The sequence below is a fragment of the Cornus florida genome, unplaced genomic scaffold, assembly GCF_030987335.1.
Source record: "Cornus florida cultivar Cherokee Brave unplaced genomic scaffold, ASM3098733v1 CherokeeBrave_3.0.0_Hap2_Chr08, whole genome shotgun sequence".
Taxonomy (NCBI): Eukaryota; Viridiplantae; Streptophyta; class Magnoliopsida; order Cornales; family Cornaceae; genus Cornus; species Cornus florida.
Window position 1 is genome coordinate 85,562,025 of NW_026775578.1, and position 22,935 is coordinate 85,584,959.

At 33.3% G+C, this 22,935-nt stretch overlaps 1 long non-coding RNA gene across 2 annotated transcripts; it reads right to left on the reverse strand.

Annotated features, from left to right (window-relative positions):
• Positions 1-722: 722 nt before the first annotated feature.
• LOC132268250 (uncharacterized) lies at positions 723-10,693 on the reverse strand. Of its 2 annotated transcripts, XR_009469265.1 has the most exons (4): positions 10,219-10,693; positions 8,714-8,978; positions 8,018-8,642; positions 723-7,943 (listed from the first exon to the last, which is right to left on the reverse strand). It is a non-coding gene; the product is annotated as an uncharacterized LOC132268250 (long non-coding RNA). The 2 variants fall into 2 exon arrangements; XR_009469264.1 differs by having other exon boundaries at positions 723-8,642.
• Between the last annotated feature and the right edge of the window lie 12,242 nt (positions 10,694-22,935).

A 22,935-nucleotide genomic window follows, 5' to 3' on the forward strand; every position in this document is an offset into this window, starting at 1 on the left:
ACTAGTTTGATGGTCATACTTAGAATTGATGGGTTGTGCTACACTAAGTTTATTTGTCGATTAGGTAGACAATACATTATTGAATTTGATGGTCCATGCTTAATATTGCAATTGGTAGTGGCATTTTGTTCACAAGAAGGTTTTCCCCAAATTAATTGAAAGTGTGTGGTTTGGTGAACAAGCTTGGTGGCAATTCCGATACACCCCAAGACCTCACTTCTCATCTCTTAAATCCCTATCTCTACTTAGTTTTATTTTAATTGCATTTTAATTTCCTTGCATCTTAGTTTAATCGACTAATCTCTCTTTGCAATCAATTGATACATTAGAGTCAAAATTAAATTCCAACACATAATCTTTGTGAAAGATCCCTACTCACTATAATTCATTAGTTGTAGTAGTGGTTTTTATAAATGTAAATTTGACTAGAAAGTCTTTTTAAACCACATTCATATTTTGACCTTGTGAAGCGACCTCTCGCATTACAAAGTTCGTTTTCTAAACACATAGAAAGGGGCATCGTCTTTTTGCTCTACGAAGTATTCAGAAATATTGTTTATAGGACTTAAGCTACTAGAAAATGCATATTAACTGTTCAATTAAATCACAAAAGCAACCGATCGTTTGAAATAGCATTTTGGTCAACCGAAATGGCTCGAGAAAGTGCAGGAAATCTTCTATGCACCAGAAATGAAAAGGGTTCATACAAGCCTTAATCCCCATCATGAATTGGTCTTACATGAAATTTTAAGCGTGTGTAAGTGGGTGAGCATACATACAAGTGTTGAATACAAGTGAAAATGAAATACAATGGCTCTATGATTACACAAAAGAAGAACTAGAGCAGAAATGACCTTCGGACTCAACCAAAAGGTTAACTAGTCCCACTTCTATTTCCTCCTTCAAAAGAGATTGAAGTACCATATATTACACATAAACATCAATATTCCCAAAAGATGCATACAACATGATAAATAATTTGCATGTGAGCATAAAACAAAAGATAATCAAAATGTAAACATAAGTCAAGCTATGGATGGTTCGCATCCAAGAAAAGTACCTCCTTGCCTGAAAAACAAATATCAACTAGGGTGAGTAATTGAATTACTCAATAAGACGCTGCATATGCGTATACCCTAAAGTTTCAATGGTTCTTTGTATGTGTAATATAAACCAAACATATGTGGATTATGCCTCCTAACGTCTAGTTTCAAAGGGGAAGTTAAGGGATCATCCTAAGCTATGATTGAAACAAATTGAAAGTAATCCACAATAAGTAATACACGTAAATATATTGGAACATCCAATGAAAAATAACAAGTTACAACTTCAAAAGTAATGTCAACTTGTAAATGAATGCGAAATTAATCAATAGGGAAAACTTAGAGGCAGCATCCGGTTATGAACTTCATAACACAAGACAATTAGTTATTTTGGGCTACTCGTCCGCAAGGAACCACCAAAGTGTGCACTATAATTTAAGGAGAACTCGTACCCCCGGCACTAGGGCCTTACCCTATCTATGTCAAAGTTTCTTTACCCCAAGTATTTCTAAAATCAACAAGAATACTACAACTATTACATAGTTATACAATGCATTTAACCACCTTTTATGCACATCAATTTTCAAAATTCACACAAGTAATGCCCTAAGTCCTCAAGCTACAATGGCATTTGCAATGTCAAGTTTACAAGGTGAATACAACAACACTACTACAAGGTTATCAACATAGGAATTTTATTCATGCTAACATAGAATTCTTTAAACCCCTAATTTAACAACAACATAGTATAATTTCAGAACACATTAAATGACAAGAACAATTCTAGAATACTATAGTTGTAACAACCAAATAATATTAGAAATCAACCTTCTACTAAATGAAACAACAACTACACAAGAGGTAAACCATATATAAGCCGACAAAATGAAATCTTAGGTTATATATAATCAATATTCATCTAATACAACCCTAGAACTTCATATTACATGTATACAATGTATATCAACAATAAGGAACAAAAGATACAATAAGAGTATAAACATAAGACAACCCCTACCTCACTCGAGAATTGTATCTCTAGAAACAAAGAGAAATAGAAGCAAAAATGGAAATCCAAACAAGGTGTGGTGGACAATGGAGTAAGGAAGCTTTTGTCTTCGAAGTGAAAGACCAAAGGGTTAAAGGAAGATGCTTGAAATCAAGCTTTCAAGGCCAGGTTTACAAGTCTCCAATGGTGGCTAGGTGAGAGCAAGGTGGAAGACAATACATTTTACTAGATTTCCCACTAAGTAAAATGAATGGTTAGTCACATATACTATACCAACACTACCTCTCTCTCACACACACACATCACACTCCTCCACTTGTCATGATCCTAGGCCTCCTCACAAAGCTAAATCTAGGCCTTACACTTGTCACTATCCTAGGCTTCCAAGTGTTCTACCCAAAAGTTTACAAATGGTCCATGGAAAAGGTGACACTTGTCACACTTTTCAAAAATTGCAAAATGGTCCCGTTTCTAAATATCTCATAAAAATAATTGCAAAAAGGTTCCTAAGATAAAAATACCATGAAAACTTAATTACGCAAATAACCAAGAAAAACGAAAATGTTTTCGAAGAAACTATACATCCATACCCCCAAAATATATAATTAAACGAGCATACTTTTCTATTAAATTAAAACACACATTGACAATAAAAGATAAAATAATGCAATGCACGTGGTGTCGAAAATCGGTTTCGGATATCGAAACCTACCTTGGGCTTAACAAAACCCTAAAGCAACGTGGAAAAGAATAAAACAAACAAATAAATAAAATAAAATAAAAATAAATGAATGCCGAAAAAACTGAAAAAGGAAAAAGAAGACGCGGTCATCATGGTATAGCTTTGATTTCAGTTGAAAATCTAGGATTTTTCAAAAGGGTAGTGTAATGACCCGGTCATTTTCTTCCTTTTCTTTTTTCCTCAAATTTTGCGGATAAATTTTTTCCATTGTCTTTTCTTTTCTGTGGATGGTTTTTCATCACTTAGTGTCGTCTTGAGTGCCCGGAAATGGTTTCTGAGACTCTTTTCCGTGGATTGACAACTTCCTTTGAGGACCGAGTCATTTCCACAATTTTCGTTTTTCAAAACTATTCACTTTTTGTCCTTATTCCTATTTCGTCCTTTTCCCTATTTCGTCTTTTCCCCGTTTGTCACTTTGTTGGAAAAATCTCACTTCTTGTGCTCGGAGTTGGTTTTTGACTTCACATATCTTTATCGTGAGTGGTTTCCACGAAATACATATCTTTACTTTTGTAGGAAAGTCCTCTGGTTGCTCCCGGTGTCCGTAGGGGCATGGATGCATAATTCTTTGAAATAAATTTCTTTTCTTGGGGTGTTTTTCGTAAATATCTTTTGAAGATATTTTATTTCAGGAGTATCTAAGAAAATATCTTTTGAAAGATTTTTTCATTCTGGGGCAGTTTTGCAGTTAACCCTTTTTATGGGGACCATTGTGCAATTAATGAAAGTTGTTGCAAATTATCTTGTTTTGAGCCTGGATCCTCGTACGGGATTCATTTTCACTTTTCGTTGAGTCGTAAACTCTTAGAACTCCCTTCTGGTCGATGTTTTCCAGTTTCAGGATTTTTGGCCCCAATTTGCGCCAAACTTGTTTGGGGCATAACTTTCTACTCGGAACTCAGTTTTTGACGTCGTTTCTTCCGTTATTCTTATTTTCTCATTTCGAATCTTTTTTGTTCATAGAGTTTCATCATCTGAGCGCGTCTGCTCAAATTTCACTTTTCCAGACCCGGCGGGGCCCGTTCGAGGCACTTTTTGAGATTTCTATAAAAGGGGAATGAGATATTTTATTTTTTCATCTTCCCCACTCTCTTGCACGACCTGAAGCTTCCATGGCAACCCAAGGGAGGCTGCCACCTTCTCTCTCCTCATTTGAACTTCATTTCTTTGTTAGAACATAGTAGGGCCTTTGCGTTTTGTGTTCATGTTGACTACGTGCTTCTTTCACCCTTATTAGAACCCATTTCTGGCCAAATTTTGAGTTTGGTTTTCAAGTCAAGTTGTGATTTTCATGGGTCCTCTTTGGAGTTCATCGTTAATGGCATTGTCCCCTACGAAACCCCGAAGTATTGTCGGATTCGGAGCCGTTTCGTTTTGATGGCTTTTGAGATTTTCATCTCAAATTGAGGTAGGGGGTGTCTTGGGTTTATATTATTGTTGTATTGATTGTTTTATAAGCATATACAACTTGTGAGCATACCTTGTTCTAGTTTTTAGAATTTAATTTAATTATTTTCTTTGTTTAAGATTTAATTCTCATGATGCTAGGCAACTTAGAATTAAATTGTGGAATGCTAGAAATTTAGGCCTTGGTATGGTGGTTGATATATATTAAATTGGAGTTATTTGAATAAGAATTGCAAATTTTATTTAATATTTATCTTTTGTGAAAGTTTAATTCACCTAGTTGTATCAAGCATGGAATCAACTTGTAATATGATATTAAAGTAGGCCTTGGTGAGTTCTTTAACATATATTAAATTGAGGACATTTAGATATGTTTGAAAATCTAGAGAAGAATTAATTAATGAGCTTAATTAATTTTATTTTAAGTGTGTCGGTCACTTAAATTGATATTGGAGGTAATATGTTGATAATCCCTTGAAATGTGGTCTATTTAATCACCTTGTAAGCATGTTATTAATTTGATATAGAATTAGCACTTGAGACATCTTGAAATGATAATTGGACTTAGCATGATATAAAATATCATTGACTTGTATAACTTGTTTATATATATCTTGTGTAGGTATATAACTTGTTAGAATATTACAATTGATTTTCTTGAAAGCTTGATACTAAATTGTAGCCTATTTAGTACTTGTGGCTTAGGATGGTAATGTGGTTCAATTATTGTAAAATATTCTTGCTTTATGTATAAATTGCATATTGAGGACATGACTTGTCATATGCTATTTAGACTTGAATTCTAGGACATGGTTTGTGTGGATTCAACCTTACTTGTGCATGGAAGATGGGTTTTATGCATTATTGGATTTGATATAAGTTTGGCCTAACTTATTGATTTTGGTATAAGTTTTGAACTTATTGATTTTGGAAAGCTTGTAGGACATATTTCATATGATGGCTAGGGTTTGGCTCTAGTACGGAGGCAAAAGTCTTCTAAGTCATAAGTGCGCACTAGGTAGTACCTTGTGGGTCGTAATTACCCTGAATAACTTATACATGTGCGCACTAGGTAGTGCCTTGTGGGTCGTAATTACCCAAAAATACTTGCTTGGTCTAGTGACCGCATGTCCTAGTCTTTCCACTCTTGATTTCGGATTCCATTCCAAGTTGTTAATCATGGATTACTTGTAGCTTGTGAATTAGTGCTTGCCTTGTGTATTTGGATCTCATTTAGTATACTTGAGACTGTATACTTGCTTCATGTATTTTGATCTCATGTAGTATACTTGGAACTATATACTTGTTTCGTGTATTTTGACCTTATTTAGTATCTTGGACTAGTGTACTTGTTTGTGTATTCGAGCCTCTTTTAGTGTACTTGAGCTAATATACTTATTCCGTGTGTGTAGGTTTCATTTAGTATACTTGTGCTATGTATACTTGTTTTATGTACAACTCATCTTGTTTAGTATGCTTGTGTTTGTATACTTGATTCATGAGCTTTCCGTATTAATTGTATACTTGTGTAGGTATGTTTAGACATTGCATGAGTTGTTTTAATAGGGTTTAGTATACTTGGAGATGTATGCTTGATAGTGCTTACCTTGTTTAGCATGACCTAGTGTACTTGTAATTGTATGCTTATATGTTGTATAACATGTTTAACATTATTTAGTATACTTGAGCATGTATACTTGTATGCCGTTGTTCACTTTAAATTGCATGAGTAGCTTAGGATGATCCCTGAGTCTCACTTGACATAGACGTTAAGTGGCATGAGCCTCTTTGACATGTTTCACCTTAAGGTGAAATAATTATAAAACGCTAGGTCGATGCATGCTCATCTCCTACGAGTAGCTTTATGTTACTCACCCACATAGTGGGGACATTTTTCAGGTACCGGGATCAAGATTCGGGATTCACATCATGCTTGGATGATTTGTAGACTAGAAGTTCTCATTTCTTGTAAATGTTGGCTTGAAATGCCATTTATAGCTTTATATGTCAAAATGTGTAAATTTGATTCTATTTTTGTAATATGTACATAAGTACACTTTTTACAATGTATTTGACATGTATGAGATGAGGCCATAGGCCAATGACATCTAATTTATATCCTATGTAACTTTTAACTTCATGAAATATTATGAAAATATTGAAAAATACCGAGTCATTGCTTCACTATGCTTGCATCGGGTGTGGGAATTCCATTTTTATTCTTTCATAGGGTCTCATTAATCATATATGAAGTGTGGCCAAGGGCCAAACGGTAATTTGAAATCATTTGTTAATTTTGGTTTTCAAATTTCCCTTTTCTTGTTCATCTTTGCCTTTTTGCCCGTTGGGGGGTCGGATTTTGCATCGGTAGTATTTTTAAGCCATGGACCATTGTAGCACGTCCTAATTGGTAAGTTACGTTTGTGTGCATGATCGTTTTCAAGAAAAACCTCTTCCTTGGCAATTTGAGCCTCCTAGGAACTCATTTTGAGGTTTTGTTGCATAATCTGATTTAGGGGTATTTTAGACCTTTCACATCAGTTTTATTTTCTTCTTTCGATATGGTCGATTAGAAAACGTAATTTTAGGGAGGGTTTCTTCTTCGTATTTTTCCATAAAACATCGTCTTGGTACCGGAAATCGCTTGTGAAGTTTCAGCTTCCAGTTTTCATTTTAGCAGTTTTTTAGCTCTTTTGACCAGATTTCTAGGGAGGGCATTTTGGCCATTTTACAATGAGTTTTTTTTGAATTCTCTCACGTATCACGTAGAAAACTCAATTTTGAAGGGGGTTTCTTCTTTGTATTTTTGCAAAAAAATTCATCTAGGCCTCCAAATTCAGCCTCTGTTCCGGATTTTTTTTGAAAAAAAAACCATACAGCAGCTTTATGGGCTGCTGCCAGCCATGTGTGCACCCAACGCGCGCGCGGCGTGCATAGGCGTGCGCATGGGGCTGTCATGGCCCCTCGTCGGGCCGCCGCGACGTCAATTCTTCTTTTGGGCTTTTCTCCTTCGTCCGGACTCGATTCAAGTGAATTTTTTTTTGAACTTGACTAATTTTTTGCTGTCTTTCCAACGGTGTGGTCAGTTGCACCCGATTCTTTCTGAATAATTACCAGTTTACCCTTTTTGCTTTAAGTGCTCGTTTTTCTTCGTCATGCCATTTCTCCTTCCTTCTGGACTCCGAATCATGCGATTCTTGAGTCCAGCTTGATTAGTTTTTCGTTGTTCTTCTAGCGGTGTGCTCGGTAGCACCCGAATCTATAGTTTCAGAAATGACTATTTTGCCCTTAGGGGCTTATTTGTCATATTTTCGATCTTTTGCTTCCGCATCAGTTCTTGTTGAGTTCCACGACCTCATGGAAGGTCACTTTGACTTCTTAGAGTCTTGTTTTCTGTTTTCGCTTCCGCATTCAGATTTGTTATCGGATCATCCTTCCTGTTCATCACTGACGCATTGGTCTAAAAACCAGGGCCATCACAGGTAGCAAGGACAGTGGTAAGGTCATGCTAAAAGATAGGTATTTCAGTCACATCTTTATTTAAATATCCCAGTAGTTGACCTTTTGCAACTTGGAAAGCTTCTTCAGGTCCTGAAATAATTGGGATTCTTGAGCTTGAATTGGAAGTACTTCCTCCAGAGCCTGTGGTGTGGATAGCTTTGAAGGGGTCACCAAGAGCTGGAAGTGACCTTTTTTGACTAAGGAATGAGGTAAAAGATGACATAGAAGGAGTTCTAGAAAGCTGCAAATAAAATATATTATTATTTATTTGTTTTTATTAAAAAGGATTCAGAGACACAGAGTTTTAAAAAATACCTCCATAATAGATATAATTGGATCAGTAGAGGAGTCACCAAACTGAATAGTTTGTGGTCCAATGACAGATGGAGATTGATGGGTTGGCATTTGAGTGTTTCCTGGAGTTGCGGTACTAATAACATGAATAAGGAAATTTTGTTAATTAAGACCTGATTGTGGAAGGTTTGAGCCTATTAAAGGAGAATCCAGAATGTTTTCTTTCGAAGAAGTTTTCTGTATACAAATACAAAGTATTAGAGAGAGAAATTGACCACATGATGAAAACCCATTAAATAGAGTCGCATACCAAATCGGCTTGTTTAAAGGTTTTAACCTTTTTGGCCGATTACTCCTTTGTGGCCATTTTTATCTTTTCTAGTTCTGGAAGAATCTTTCTTTTATTGCCTTTCGAATGAGTTCTTGTCCTTTGAGGAGTTTTCTTAGGAGTATTTTTCTCTTTTTGTTAAATGAGCCAAAGTTAAAGAAAAAGTAATGAGAAGGAAAATGGTAGATGACTAAGGCAGAAGATGCATACTTTGATCAAACCAGCGGATTGGGTTTCTTTGGAGTAGCTCTCATCATCAGATTTATCTGTATCTAGCTTGCTGTCATCACTACTACTTGAAATTACCACTTGTCTTTTCTGTTTACAAGCAAAGAACTTCATTACAAAGAGGCATATGGTAAAACGGATTATAAGAAGGTAAACTTTACCTTGATTGGAGTAAGTTTCTTTTTCTTAGCCGGTGCAATTCCATGAGTAATTTTGGTTTTTCCTTAGGCTTTGACAAGAGGATCTTTTTCTTGGTAGTTTTCACTTTTGACGCCTTGTTTATCCATTTCGGAATCCGATTCTTCAACCACATCTTCTAAACCTTCTGCTTCTTCTTCAATGATCATAGATATTTCGCCTTGATCTTGTTCTTCTTGTCAACAATTTCTTCTTCTTCTGGATCGTCTTCAAATTCACTCATTTGTTCTGCACCATCATCACCAAAAAAGTAAGGAAGAAACAAGGAGAAAATAAATAAATAAATATGTATACATACATATACATATCTTACTTTCAGAATATTTCTCTCCTTTGTTTCCTTTGCTACTTGGAAAAAGCTAAGCAGTTTCTTTAGGATGGAAATGTAGCTTTCCTTTCTTGTGGATTCAATATAGTCCTACCACCATTTGTCAAAATCTAGAGAAGATTGTGGGTTTTCTATGTAACCCAAAAATTTGAAACTTTCTTTCAAACATTCAAACCGTTCTGTAACTGCCTTAAATAATCTTCAGTGGTAAATTTAACTCTTTTGTCAAAATTTCTATTAAAAGAAGCATTAGGCAGAAGGGGAATTAACTGAGTCATATCAAATTGATGAGCTAGTTGTGCAGGATTATAATATTCAACTCCGCAACGGCTACTCCTAGAAGTATAGTTAGCCGTACCATATTGCAAGTCTCGCACAATCAAGAAATTGGCCTAAACAGTTTGCTTATCTTCTGAAATGTTTTTTATAGAAATGCCGGGAGAAGGGCTAACCAAGTTGGAATGAACCGGCTTGTGGTAAAAATAGGTTTATCTCGTTAGCAGATCTTCGCTCACATTTATCATAGAAGAAAGAGAAACATTCATGAAATGACAGAGAGGTCCATGAAGTTTTGACATAGTTGAAAGAAGGAAGGGGTGGACCAGTTGAGACTTTCATATTTGGGGAAAGGTCGGGAAAATATATTTTCAACCACAGTTGAAAAATCCAGAGAAGGCCACCGACTAAATTTAAAGGTAAGAAGGTCACCAATTCCCCGATACAAGTGAGATAGTACCAAAGGAGCAAGAGAAACTTCAGTATCATTGGCTACTTGAACAAAATCTTTGGTTATTTGGTAAGAGGGAACACAAAAAAGGCTTCTTGTAAGCCAACAAATCAGAAAAGCGACGTGTTCATTTTTAAAAATTAGCCAGTCTTTTTTTATAGAATTTTGTGAATCCTCCATAAGCAGCTACTACATTTTTGGTACCCTTATCTTTAGGGGAAAGATGAAGATGTGACCACTATCGAACAATGAGTTAATTTCTTGACCACAAGGTTTCAGTCCGGTAATACAACAGATATCCCTTATGGTTGGTGACATCATACCACAACGTAAATGAAGAGAGTTGGTTGTTACAAACCAAAAGAACAAAGTAGAAAATAACAGGGAAGAGTCAAGTTCTATAGAAAGCTTACTCAATTGAATGGCGTCGTAACTGCCAAGCCGCTTCCACTGTGATGAAATTTCTATCATTAGAAAGCCTGGTAACCCAAGTTTTCCAATCCTTCTTAGGGACATACCAATTTTGGAGTTTGAATTTTGGTTTTGGTGATCTTTTGCTGGATTTAGATTAGGGAGGTGTGAAGTCCTTGGAGTAGGGAAGACATTTTTCTGCCATTGGATAGAAATCATCATGTTCTTTTGGAAATTGATCTATAAAAGCTGGGCCTAATCCCATGGTTTCTGGACTAAGGAAAATAAGAGGATCTTGATGAAATTTGAGAGATTTCATGCACTTGTGAGTTTGGCGGGCAAGATTTTGGTTTTTCTTAAGCACTAATTGAGTATCTGGTCACACTTTTAGTTTGCGGGGGAGCCATGAGAAGCTTAGGAATGGAAAAAAAAATATTTTTTCGCAGAACAAAGAAGCAGATGATGTTTGAGAGCTTTGAAAAGTGTGATTGGTGTATATATAAAGGTATTAATGATCATGATGGTTTCCACCTACCAAGCCATCCATTTAGAGATAACTATTGGATTTTTTTAAAAAAAATAAAAAGTGGTTTGAAGCCGACGATGTTGGAGAGCTTTGAAAAGAATGATTGGTTGTTAGTTTTACATAGATAATTGGAGAAGTTTTTACTAAAGGAAAGAAAAAAAATCTTAGTCACATGAGGAACAACGTGACTGGGACCCACCAACAAAGAATTATGTTGAAAAGTTTTGCCTAGGAGATTTGTGTGATATTAGGTACTTTTTGAAATTTTTGGTGTTTTCAGAATTATTATACTCCTATAATTTAAATTCCTTATAGTAAATTCAAAAGGTTCAAAATTTGGGGGGTAAATGTTTATACCATAATTTACAGCAAATGGCTGTAATACCCTTAATTTTAAAAGGATAGTTTCGGTACTTAATTATTTATTTTAACTTCATTTTTAATTATTTGTTTGATTTCTTAGCTATTTATTTAATTGTTTATTTGAATTAACTGATTATGTGTTTATTTGAAATATTTATCTAGTTTGTTTAATTGAATTATTTGTCTAATGTTGTGTTATGTGTAATTTAATTGTAAGAATTTAATTATTTTATTTTATATTTTATATTTAAAGGAGTTAGACTTGGATAGTAACAATGGACCAACCCAATGGGTTGCATGGACTACTTGACTAGGAGGATAAATGGGTACGGATATTACCCATGGATTGTTGTATATATATTTATGGGAATATATATATACATTTAAGGATAGTTGTATTATTACTATTATTATTCTTATTTACATTATTAATAATATTACTATTATTATTTATGTTAGTCAGATTATATATATATGTATATATAATTATTAATGTTATGTTTATATATATATATATATATATATAGTTTTACAGGCTTAGTATATATTTATATATACTTAATTGTATTTTCCTTCTCTTTTTCTTTTCTTAATCCTTAAGTAAATTAGAGTTGGAATGGGATGAGGATTTTTGTAGGGTTTATTTTGTATAAAACCTATATATATACAATTATAAGTCTGTAGAGAGAGTTTGGCTATTCACATACAAATCAGAGGCTGAATTTAGAGAGAGAAAAAGGGAAGCAAGAAGAGGAAAACGAAAAAGGAGTTTGGGTTTTTTTTAATCTAAAATCCCTAAGGTAAGTTCTAATTTTGTCTCTTCTCCTTTGACTTGTGTTCTATACATGCTTAGTCATATTCTAGGATTTTTAATTGGATTTAATAAACTAATTCGCATGCTAAAAATCTTAATTTACAGTACTTGGATATATGTAATGGGTTATATGATTTTTAGTTGTTTTAAATAACTTGATGCATGGCATGTGTTTTAAATTGATATATAAATGTTTATATGCTTTAAAATCAACATGGGAACAATCTGGGACGTAGTTGGTAAGCTTGGAATCTTCAACAATGGAGGTCTGAAGTAACGACTCAGAAGTTGGTCTGTCGCAGAGGGTTTGGTCACCGGTTTGATGTTTCGGTTGACCGAAGTGGCTCAACAGTGAGGGGTAGAGGTTGTATTTCGGCCGAACGAACTGGGTATTTTAATCAACTGAAATAGCTGTATTGGCCGACTGGCTTCGTACTTTGGTTGACCAGTTTGGCACTGGGAACTGTTTCTGGGATTTTTACATACTGTATATGCTTGCATATGTTGAATGTGTTTTAAATGTCTTAAATCTATTTATATAGATTCTTTGAGGTTTGGAATGCATAATTTAAATTACTATGCTAATGATTTGAATAAAATGAAATTTCATAAATTTGCATGTTGTTAAATTGTAATGACCTAATCATTTCCTTTCTTTCCTTTTTCCTCAGAATTTTACGGATGAATTTTTTTCATTGAAATTTCTTTTCTGAGTTCAGTATCTTGTCACTTAGTGTTGTCTCGAGTGCTCAGAAATGGTTTCTGAGACTCTTTCCTTTGGATTGACAGCTTCCTTAAGGACCTAGTCATTTCCACATTTTTTATTTTTCAACACCATTAACTTTTCTTCTTTTTCCCTATTTTGTCTTTTTCTCGTTTGTCACTTTGTTGGCACAACCTCACTTTTTGTGTTTGGAGTTGATGTTTGATTTTATGTACCTTCATCCTTAGTGGTTTCCACAAAATACGTATCTTTACTTTTGTAGAAAAGTACTCTGGTTACTCTCGGTGTCCATAGGGGCATGGATACAAAGCTCTTCAGAAACATTTTTGTTTCGTGAGATGTTTTTCGTAAATATCTTTTGGAGATATTTTATTTCAAGGGTTTTTAAGAAAATATTTTTGGAAGATATTTTCATTCTGGGTCATTAGTGCAGTTTTTACTTTTTGAAGGAGCCATTGTGCAATTAATGAAAGTTATTGCAAAAATGCCTCGTTTGAGCTTGGATCCTTGTACGGGATTCATTTCCACTTTTCTTCGAGTCGTGTACTCTTAGAATTGCCTTCTGGCCGTTTTTCCCCAGTTTCAGGGTTTTTGGCCCCAGTTGTCGCCGAACTTTTTCAGGGCATATCTCTCTGTTCAGGACTCAGTTTTTGACGTTGTTTCTTCTGTTGTTCATATTTCTCATTTTGGTTCTTTTTCGTTCATTGAGTTTTGTCATTTGAGCGCGTCTGCTCAAATTTCACTTTTTCGGACTTGTCGGGGCCCTTTCAAGGCACTTCTAGGGTTTTCCTATAAAAGGGGGGTAAGACATTTCATTAATGACCTTCTCCTCTCTTCATGCACGACCAGCAGCTGCAATGGCAACCCAAGGGGGATGCCACCTTTCTTCTCTCAATTAAAACTTCCTCCCGTTGTTAAAAAGTCGTAGTGCCTTTGCGTTTTGTGTTTGTCTTGACTACGCGCATCTTTCCCCCTTATTGAAACCTATTTTTGGCCATTTTTTGAGTTTGGGTTTGAGGTCAAGTTAGGATTTTGGTAGGTCCTCCTTGGAGTTTAATGATCGCGGCGTTATCCCCAACAAAACCCCGAAGTATTGTCGGATTCGGAACCGTTTCATTTTGGTGGCTTTTGAGATTTTCATCTCAAATTGAAGTAGGGGATGTCTTAGGTTTATATTAATGTTGTATTGATTGTTATATAAACATATACAACTTGTAAGCATGCCTTTGTTTAAGTTTTAGAATTTCATTTAATTATTTTCTATATTTAAGATTTAATTCTCATGAAGGTGTGTACCTTAGAATTAAATTGTGGCATGCTAGTAAATTAGGCCTTGGTATGTATATCAACATATATTAAATTGGGAGCATTTGAATAAGAAATGCAAATTTTATTTAATATTTATCTTTTGTGAAAAATTAATTCACATAGTTGTAATAGGTATGAAATCAACTTGTAATGTGATATTAAAATAGGCCTTGGTATGTTCTTCAACCTATGTAAAATTGAGGACATTTGGAGTTATTTGGAAATCTAGAGAAAATTAATTAATGAGTTTAATTAATTTTATTTTAAGTGTTTTAATCACTTGATTCGATATTTGATGTGATATATGTAAAGACTATGCTATGTCCCTTAACATATATTAATTTGAGATTATTTGGGATTGATTTGAAATCTAGAGAGTTTATTTTAGTTAATTAAATTCTATCTACTTGTTCTATGGATTTAAATATGTCTTTGAAATTATTTCTATGTTTAAATTAAGGAATTGGACTTAGCATGATATTGGATATCATTGTCTTACATGACTTGTTTAAATATATCTTGTGTAGGTATATAGCTTGCTAGAATATTACAATTGTTTACCTTGAAAGGTAGTTACTAAATTGTAGTTTTTTTTAGTACTTGTGGCTTAGAATGGTAATTTGGTTCAAAAATATTCTTACTTTGGGTATAAATTGCATATTGAGAACATGACATGTCATATGCTATATAGACTTGAATTCTAGGATATGGTTTGAATGGATTCAACCTTACTTGTGCATGGAATGTGGTAACTTGCATTTGATTTTGTATAAGTTTTGAACTTATTGAAAGCTTATGAAGACATAATTTATGTGATGGCTAGGGTTTGGCTCTAGTACGTGGACAAGTGTCCTCTAAGTCATAAGTGCGCATTAGGTGGTACCTTGTGGGTCGTAATTACCTTAAAATACTTGCTTGGTCTAGCAACCACATGTCCTAGTCTTTCCACTATTTGATTTTATATTTCATTTCATGTTGTAAATCATAGATTACTTTAGGTATTTGAATCCTATTTAGTATACTTGAACTTGCATACTTGCTCCGTGAGTTTAAATTTCATTTAGTATACTTGTGTAATGTATACTTGTCTTTTGTGTATTTCGTTTAGCTTAGTATACTTGTACTTGTATACTTGATCTATGAGTACACTACATATATCGAATACTTGTGTATGTATATTAGATATTGCTTATCTTGTTTAACATGATTTAAGGTACTTGAATATGTATGCTTATATGTTGTGTATTATGTTTTAATACGATTTGGTATACTTGACCATGTATACTTGTATGCTATAGTTCATTTCAATTGCATGAGTAACTTAAGATGATCCCTAAGTCTCACTTTGATATACACGTTAGGTGGCATGAGCCCCTTTGACATGTTTCACCTTAAGGTGATAATTTTGTAAAATGCTAGGTCAATGCATGCTCATTTCTTATGAGTAGCTTTATGTTACTCGCCCCGAAGTTACTGGGGACATTTTTCAGGTATGAAGACATGGTTCGTGATGCTCATCATTCTTTGGATGACTTATAACTTTTAAGTTTCCATTTCATGCAAATGTTAGCATGAAATGTCATTTTGTAACCTTATATGTCAAAACTTGTATGCTTGGTTCCATATATGTAACGTGTATATAAGTACACCTTTTATGATGTATTTAACTTGTATGAGATGAGGCCGGAAGCCAATAACATTTATATTGTATCTTATGTAATTCTTGATTTCATGAAACGCTATGAAAACCTTGAAAATTCATTAGTCATTACATCATTACTTTTGCATCGGGTGAGGGAAATCCGTTTTTATTCTTCCATAGGGTCTCATTAATCATGTATGAAGTGTGTCCAAGGGCCAAATGGTAATTTAACTCCATTTTATATTTTTAGATTTCAAATTTTCCATTTCAAGTCCATTTTTATCATTTTTGGCCGTTGGGGGTCGAATTTTGAGTCGGGGCTTCTCGGGAGCCGCGGATCATTCCCGCGCGCTTAGAATCATTTATTTCACTTGCGTACACATTCATTTCAACCTAAAAATGCATTTAGTGTCAAATGCATACTTGGTGCAAAGTTGCATTTTTTGAATTTTTAAGCCTCTACTAATCTAGGGGCATTTTGGCCATTCCACAGTGTTTTTTTTCATTTTCTCCCATGTAGCCAGATAGAAAATTTGATTTTTAGAGGTGTTTCTTCTTCGTATTTTTCCAAAAAAATTTGTTTGATGACCCGTTTTTGCTCTCAGTTGTAAACAGATACTGTAGCAGCTTTTTGGCTTTCTTGACCTCTTCTGATGTAAGGGTATTTTGGAAATTTTGTAGTTAGTTTTTTTTTTCATTTCCTTCTATGTGTTTGGGTAGAAAACTTGATTTTAGGAAGGGTTTATTCTTTGTATTTTTCCAAAAAAAGTCGTTTAGGATCTCGTTTTGGTTCTCAGTTCTGGCTAGAACTTTTCTTCCCCTAGCATGTCATGGTGCTTGTTGGCGTGCTCGTCAACTTTTGTTTTCGCTCGTTCTTTTTTGTCCGAACTCCAAATTAAGTGAAATTTTTTTTGAACTTGACTAATTTTTTGGTATCTTTCTAACGGTGTGCTTGGTTACACCCGGATTGTCCTGAATAATTACCAATTTACCCTTTTACCCTTAAGGGCTTGTTTTTCTTCTTCCGGACTCCGAATCATACGATTCTTGATTCCATCTTGATTAAGTTTTCATTTTCTTTCTAGTGGTATGCTCGGTTCCATCCGAATTGATATTTTTAGAAATAACTATTTTGCCCTTGGGGCTATTTTTACTCAGTTTTTCTTGCTTTCCACTTCCGCTACTTTTTTTGAGTTCCGTGACTTCGTGGGAAGTCATGGATGTGTTTTGAAAATGATATACATTCTAGGGATGTCATTTCCATGTAAAATGATTATTTTACCCCTGGGAACTTAGTTGTTATTTTTCTGATCTTTTACTTTCGCGTCAGTTCTTATTGAGTTCCACGACCTCATGGAAGGTCATCAAAGTGTCTTAAAGGTGTGTTTTTCCTTAGGAGACCGTTGTCTTGTTTCTTGCTTTCTTTACTTCGTAGTTGAAATAAGCATGAAATCAACTTGTATTGTGATATTAAAGTAGGTCTTGGTGAGTTCTTTAACATATGTTAAATTGAGGTTATTTAGATATGTTTAAAAATCTAAAGAAAAAATTAATTAATTAGCTTAATTAATTTTATTTTAAGTGTGTTAGTCACTTAAATTGATATTGGATGTAATAGGTTGATAATTCCTTGAAATGTAGTCTGTTTAATTACCTTGTGAACATGTTACTAACTTGTTGTAGAATTAGTACTTGTGGGCTCTAAAGATGGTGATTTGATTTAGCATGATATGTGATATCATTGTCTTGAATAGCTTATTTAAATATATCTTGTGTAGGTATATAGCTTGTTAGAATATTACAATTGTTTACCTTGAAAGCTAGTTACTAAAATAGAGTTTATTTAGTGACATGTCATATGCTATTTAGACTTGAATTTTAGGACATGGTTTGTTTGGATTCAACTTTACTTGTGCATGGAATGTGGTAACTTGCATTTGATTTTGTATAAGTCTTGAACTTATTGATTTTGGAAAGCTTGTGAGGACATAATTTATGTGATGGCTAGGGTTTGGCTCTAGTACATGGACAAGTGTCCTCTAAGTCATAAGTGCGCACTAGGTGGTACCTTGTGGGTCGTAATTACCCGAAAATACCTGCTTGGTCTAGCGACCACATGTCCTAGTTTTTCCATTATTTGATTTCGCATTTAATTTCAAGTTGTTAATCATGGATTACTTGTAGCCTGAGAATTGATGCTTACTTTGGGTATTTGAATCCTATTTTATATACTTGAAACTATATACTTGCTTCTTGTATTTAGATCTTATTTAGTATACTTGAAACTGTATACTTGTCTTGTGTATTTAGATCTCATGTACCATACTTGAACTTGTATCTTTGGTTGTGTATCTAAACCCTAATTAGTATACTTACGCATTGTATGTTTGATTTGTGCAATCGGACTTTATTATGTATACTTGTGTCATGTATGCTTGTCATATGTGTAATTCATTTAGCTTAGTATACTTGTACCTGTATACTTGATTTATGAGTTTTTCATGTTAATTGTATGTTTGTATGTGCATGCTTAGACAATGCATAACTTGTTTAACACGATTTAAGGTACTTGAGCATGTATGCTTGCATGTCGTGTATCATGTTTTAATATGGTTTAGTGTACTTGTGAGCATGTATACTTGTATGTCGTTGTTCATTTCAATTGCATGAGTAGCTTAGGATGATCCCTAAGTCTCACTTTGACATAGACGTTAGGTGGCATGAGCCCCGTTAACATGTTTCACCTTAAGGTGATATAATTGTAAAATGCTATATTGATGCATGCTCATCTCCTACGAGTAGCTTTATGTTACTCACCCACGTAGTGGGGACATTTTTTAGGTACAGGGACCTTGATTTAGGATGCACACTATGCCATGGAAGTTTCGTAGGCTGGAAGTATCATTTTTATGAAAATGTTAGCATGAAATCCTACTTGTAGTTTATATGTCAAAACTTGTATTTTTGTTTTAAATATGTAATGTGTACATAAGTACACTTTTGTAATGCATTTAACATGTATGACATGAGGCCAAGGGCTAAGCATGTTAATTATTGCACTTGTACTCATTTGGCGCTAGATTTTGTCTAAAAATGTAATTTTCCTACCTTTAAAGATTTGACATGTCAAATCTTGTAAATGAATTGTAATAAGGCCATGGGCCATTGTAGCACGTCTAAAATATCATATTACACTTGCGTGTATGTTCACACCATCACACATTAGCATATAATGTAAATTGATCATGCCATGGGGGATGCAAATGAGACTTAAAGTCTATTTTTTAGTTTTGGTGCATAGCAGGTTCATTATTTACATTTTTGACCTGTTTCGGTCGACCGGTGGCTTTTTTCGGTCGACTGATGCCCTTTGAATTTCAATTGAACAGTGAAACTCAATTCCAGTAGCCATTTTTCATCTCGAGCCACAAACCGGTCGACCGGTTTGTCATTTCGGTCGACCGAACTGAAGGCTCATTTCCCCTTCGTTTCCTGGTTCATTTCAGCAGACCGAAGCTCCATTTCGGTCGACCGAACTGGAGCTACCTTGTAGGTTTTGTTTGGTTTGTTGCCTAAACAGGTTAACTTCATTTGTTGTTCCTATAGGACCTTGTTTATCTTGTTTGAGCCATTCTATGGCACACATGGTCTAGTTTGTACTAGATCTTGCTCCCTTGCTTGTCCTTGGTGCCATAGGGTACCAAGTGACCTTTTCATTCTAGCTTTCGCTTCCGGTTATTGCTTGGGTTCCGTGACCTCATGGAAGGTCATCTTAGGGTCTTAGAGGTGTGATATGCCTTGAGAGACCATTGTCTTATTTCTTTTGCTTTCGCATCTGGATCCGTTATTGAGTCAATCTTCGGTTCTTTCACAGGACACTGGGTTGAAAAATCCAGGGTCATGACAGACGGTGTTAGAAAATTATTTAAATTGAGATGAAGTATTTCTGGCAAACCATTTATGAGGATAATTAGTAGCATTTAATTTGCATAAATAAAATTAAATTAATATATTGGCGATGTAAGGATATATATATATATATATATATATATATATAAATATATATATATATATATATTTATGAGTTATATAGATGGACGTGTATATATATATATATATATATATATATATATATATATATACACAATTATTGATATATATGTATATATGAATTTAAATAACCAAGGATTATTAAAGAAGGTGTTATACACACATATATATATTAAATAATATATGTGTATATGTATATATTATTTAAGATGATTAATATTATTAATCTTATTTAGTATATCTGGATAGGTTGGTTATTAAATTAATTATATGCATATGATATGCATGGAATGCCTATGTATGATATGTTTTGTTGTTAAATTAATTTTAAGGTTTGGTACATGGTTGAATTGTAAGCATGAATGAGTTGTCAAAGGCTTAAATATATTGCCTAGGTATTTGTATGAATAAAAGACATACATAAGAAGTATGGATGAGTTGTTAATAAAAAATATAAGTAAATATATATTTAAGGAGGCATGGTTAATTTGCCCATGTATAAATAAATATACTTAAAGGAGACATGGTTGAGTTGCAAAATATAAATAAATATATTTATAATGGCATGGTTGATTTGCCAAAGCATAATTAAATTGCTATGTGTTAGATGATTTAAATTTCATCTATGATTATTGTATTTGTAGGTTGGATTAGGATTAAATATTCTTAAATTAGAATAATCAAGGTTAGTATATTATTTTATATATATTAATAAAATAATGCTGGTGGAGACATGGATGATTGTCAAAAGGTAGAAATTGGATGTGTGATTTAAATAATTAAATCATTATTGGGTTTTGAATTAAATATAATATTCTTTAATTATATTATTTAAATGCTTAATTAACTGTCTAGGACGAGATTGAGGTTAAGGAACGTTTTTTTTTTAAAAAAAATGGTGGATTAGTCTAGGAATGATTATTATATAATCATTGGTCATGGTTTTGGAATTAATAAACCTAGTAATAGATGTGAATATTGTATTTATATATAATTATCTATATATATACGTATCATTGTTTATTAAGGATAAAAAAAAATTATTAGGTTTAGTTTTGGTCAGAGATGATTTCTTTATTAGTTTTCAGAGGTCTGGTAGAGAGAACTTGCTTGTGGGTCAAACTCACGATTTATTTTTCAGGTTATTAGAAGGTCTGAGTCTCAAGGTTGAGGATCTGCAGCTGGAGGACTAATCCATTCTTTTTATTTTTTTCTTTTCAAAGTAAGATATTATTACTTCAGTATTTATTGATGAATTTCTAGATAGTGAATTTTGGTTAAGGAGTCCATAAGTTACGGGATTCCTGAGTTGTAACCATTGGAGAGCTATTAATGAAAATTATTATTTATTTTTTATTTAATTTTGTAATTTGTGCTTGTTTGAAATACTTTAATTGTTTTGATATTCCCTGGTTTGGTGCGCGGATTTGATCAAGCCGTGTCTCGAAATTAAGGAGTATCAAAGTTGGTATCAGAGCACTAGAGGTTCAAGTGTCCCTAAGGTTTCTTTCATTGTGTGACTTCCGCATTGTATACTCTTTTAGTTAGAACTTAAGTTTAAGATTCGTTGTATTCTATACTCGGTCCGTTAGTGCATCCTAAACTTAAATTGTATAGTCTTATCAAAAAATGGTAGGACGCCGATTTGGATGGTATTTGAGGAGGCACAAACGTAGGTGCCAAGATCGTATACTAAATTAGTATGTAGGAAGATAATATCTATTGTGGAAACTGATTGAATGGCATAGACTATGAAGGTCGATAGTTTACGTTCATATAATAAACATAGGTGCGAGATAGAGTAGATAACTGAATTATTGGAAGTTATTACTTTTACATTTAGTATTGTTCAAGGAGGATGAACTTAGTTGTAGATATTCTCGAACGTCAACATGATACAAAATGGTTAGTGTGTTGAGAAGTAATCTGGTTTAGGGGTTTGATCAAGATTGATTGAGAACATTAAATTCCAGTTGATATGGCATTGCTTAAGGATTAGTATGGACGATCTTTTAAGATTTTTCATTCGTGGATTGTTGTTTAAGGACAAATTTATGGAGATTACTCTTTTTAGAGATCTTATATGCGATGCCAGAATGGGCAAAATAGTCAGGTTATCATAAACTCGTATATTAAAGTTAGAAAATGGGAAGCAGGTTATTATCTAAAGTATTTTCTATAAAATAAAAAGGAGGTTATTACCTTATTATGTGGGTTACTCATATTTTGTTTGATTAGGCAATAGCCTATTGTTGCAATATTATTTATTTTGCATCATGTGTGTAAAAGGATTTTTATGTATTTTGCTGCAAGAAAATACACAATGGAGATGTTTACCAATGCATATAAATTGGTAAGATTAGGTTGCAAAGAAATGCAACGAGCATAGATTAGTTTAGTATATTCTTAATAAATTACGAAATATGCCTGCTAATTATAACTCTGTGTGGATGGGTTAATTTCCACCCGGATAAAGGAAACATGGAAATTTGAAAGTTTTCATTACATGGATTCGTGAATTCCGAAGATGGAATTCCTTTTGTTAGAGGGGAAGAATGCAATACCTTGATATTTTCAAGGATTTATTAATTGGGATTAATTACTTTTATTTTATTTTAAAATGATTTGTTTGATTTAATTGGGATTAATTGCTTTTATTTTATTTTAATGATTTGTTTTATTTAATTGAGTACTTTATTTTAATTAAATTATATTTCATGATTGATATGATGATTGTTGTGTGTATTTTCAATTATTGATTGAATTATTGGTATGTTAATTTTATTGGTATGGTGTGACTTGGTTGAAATTTCTTGTTTGTTTATTTGCTTCAAGTAATTAGTTATTTTAATTTAATTATTTATTTAATTATTTGATTTATTTAAATTAATTAGATTTGAGCTTAAAGAAAGTTGGACCAAAGGATGTGGTCTTGAGCGTAGATGAAGCCTTGTTGGGTTAATTATTAAAGGCCCATGGTTATGAAGATATTTAAATAATTACCTTTGTATAATTATATATATATACATATATTATATATAATTATATCTATATAAATATAATTAATTAATAATCATTATAGAGGGGTATATATGTCAATATATATATTAATATATATAGGTATATATAATTTATTTAACTAATGATTATTTATGGAAGGTATTTATATGTATAATACAATATATGTGTATATAAATATATATATTATTTAAAGATTATTATTTTATTTGATAGTCATAGTAGGAATAAGATTTGGATTTTAATGTGTATAAATATACACATAAGGCTCTAG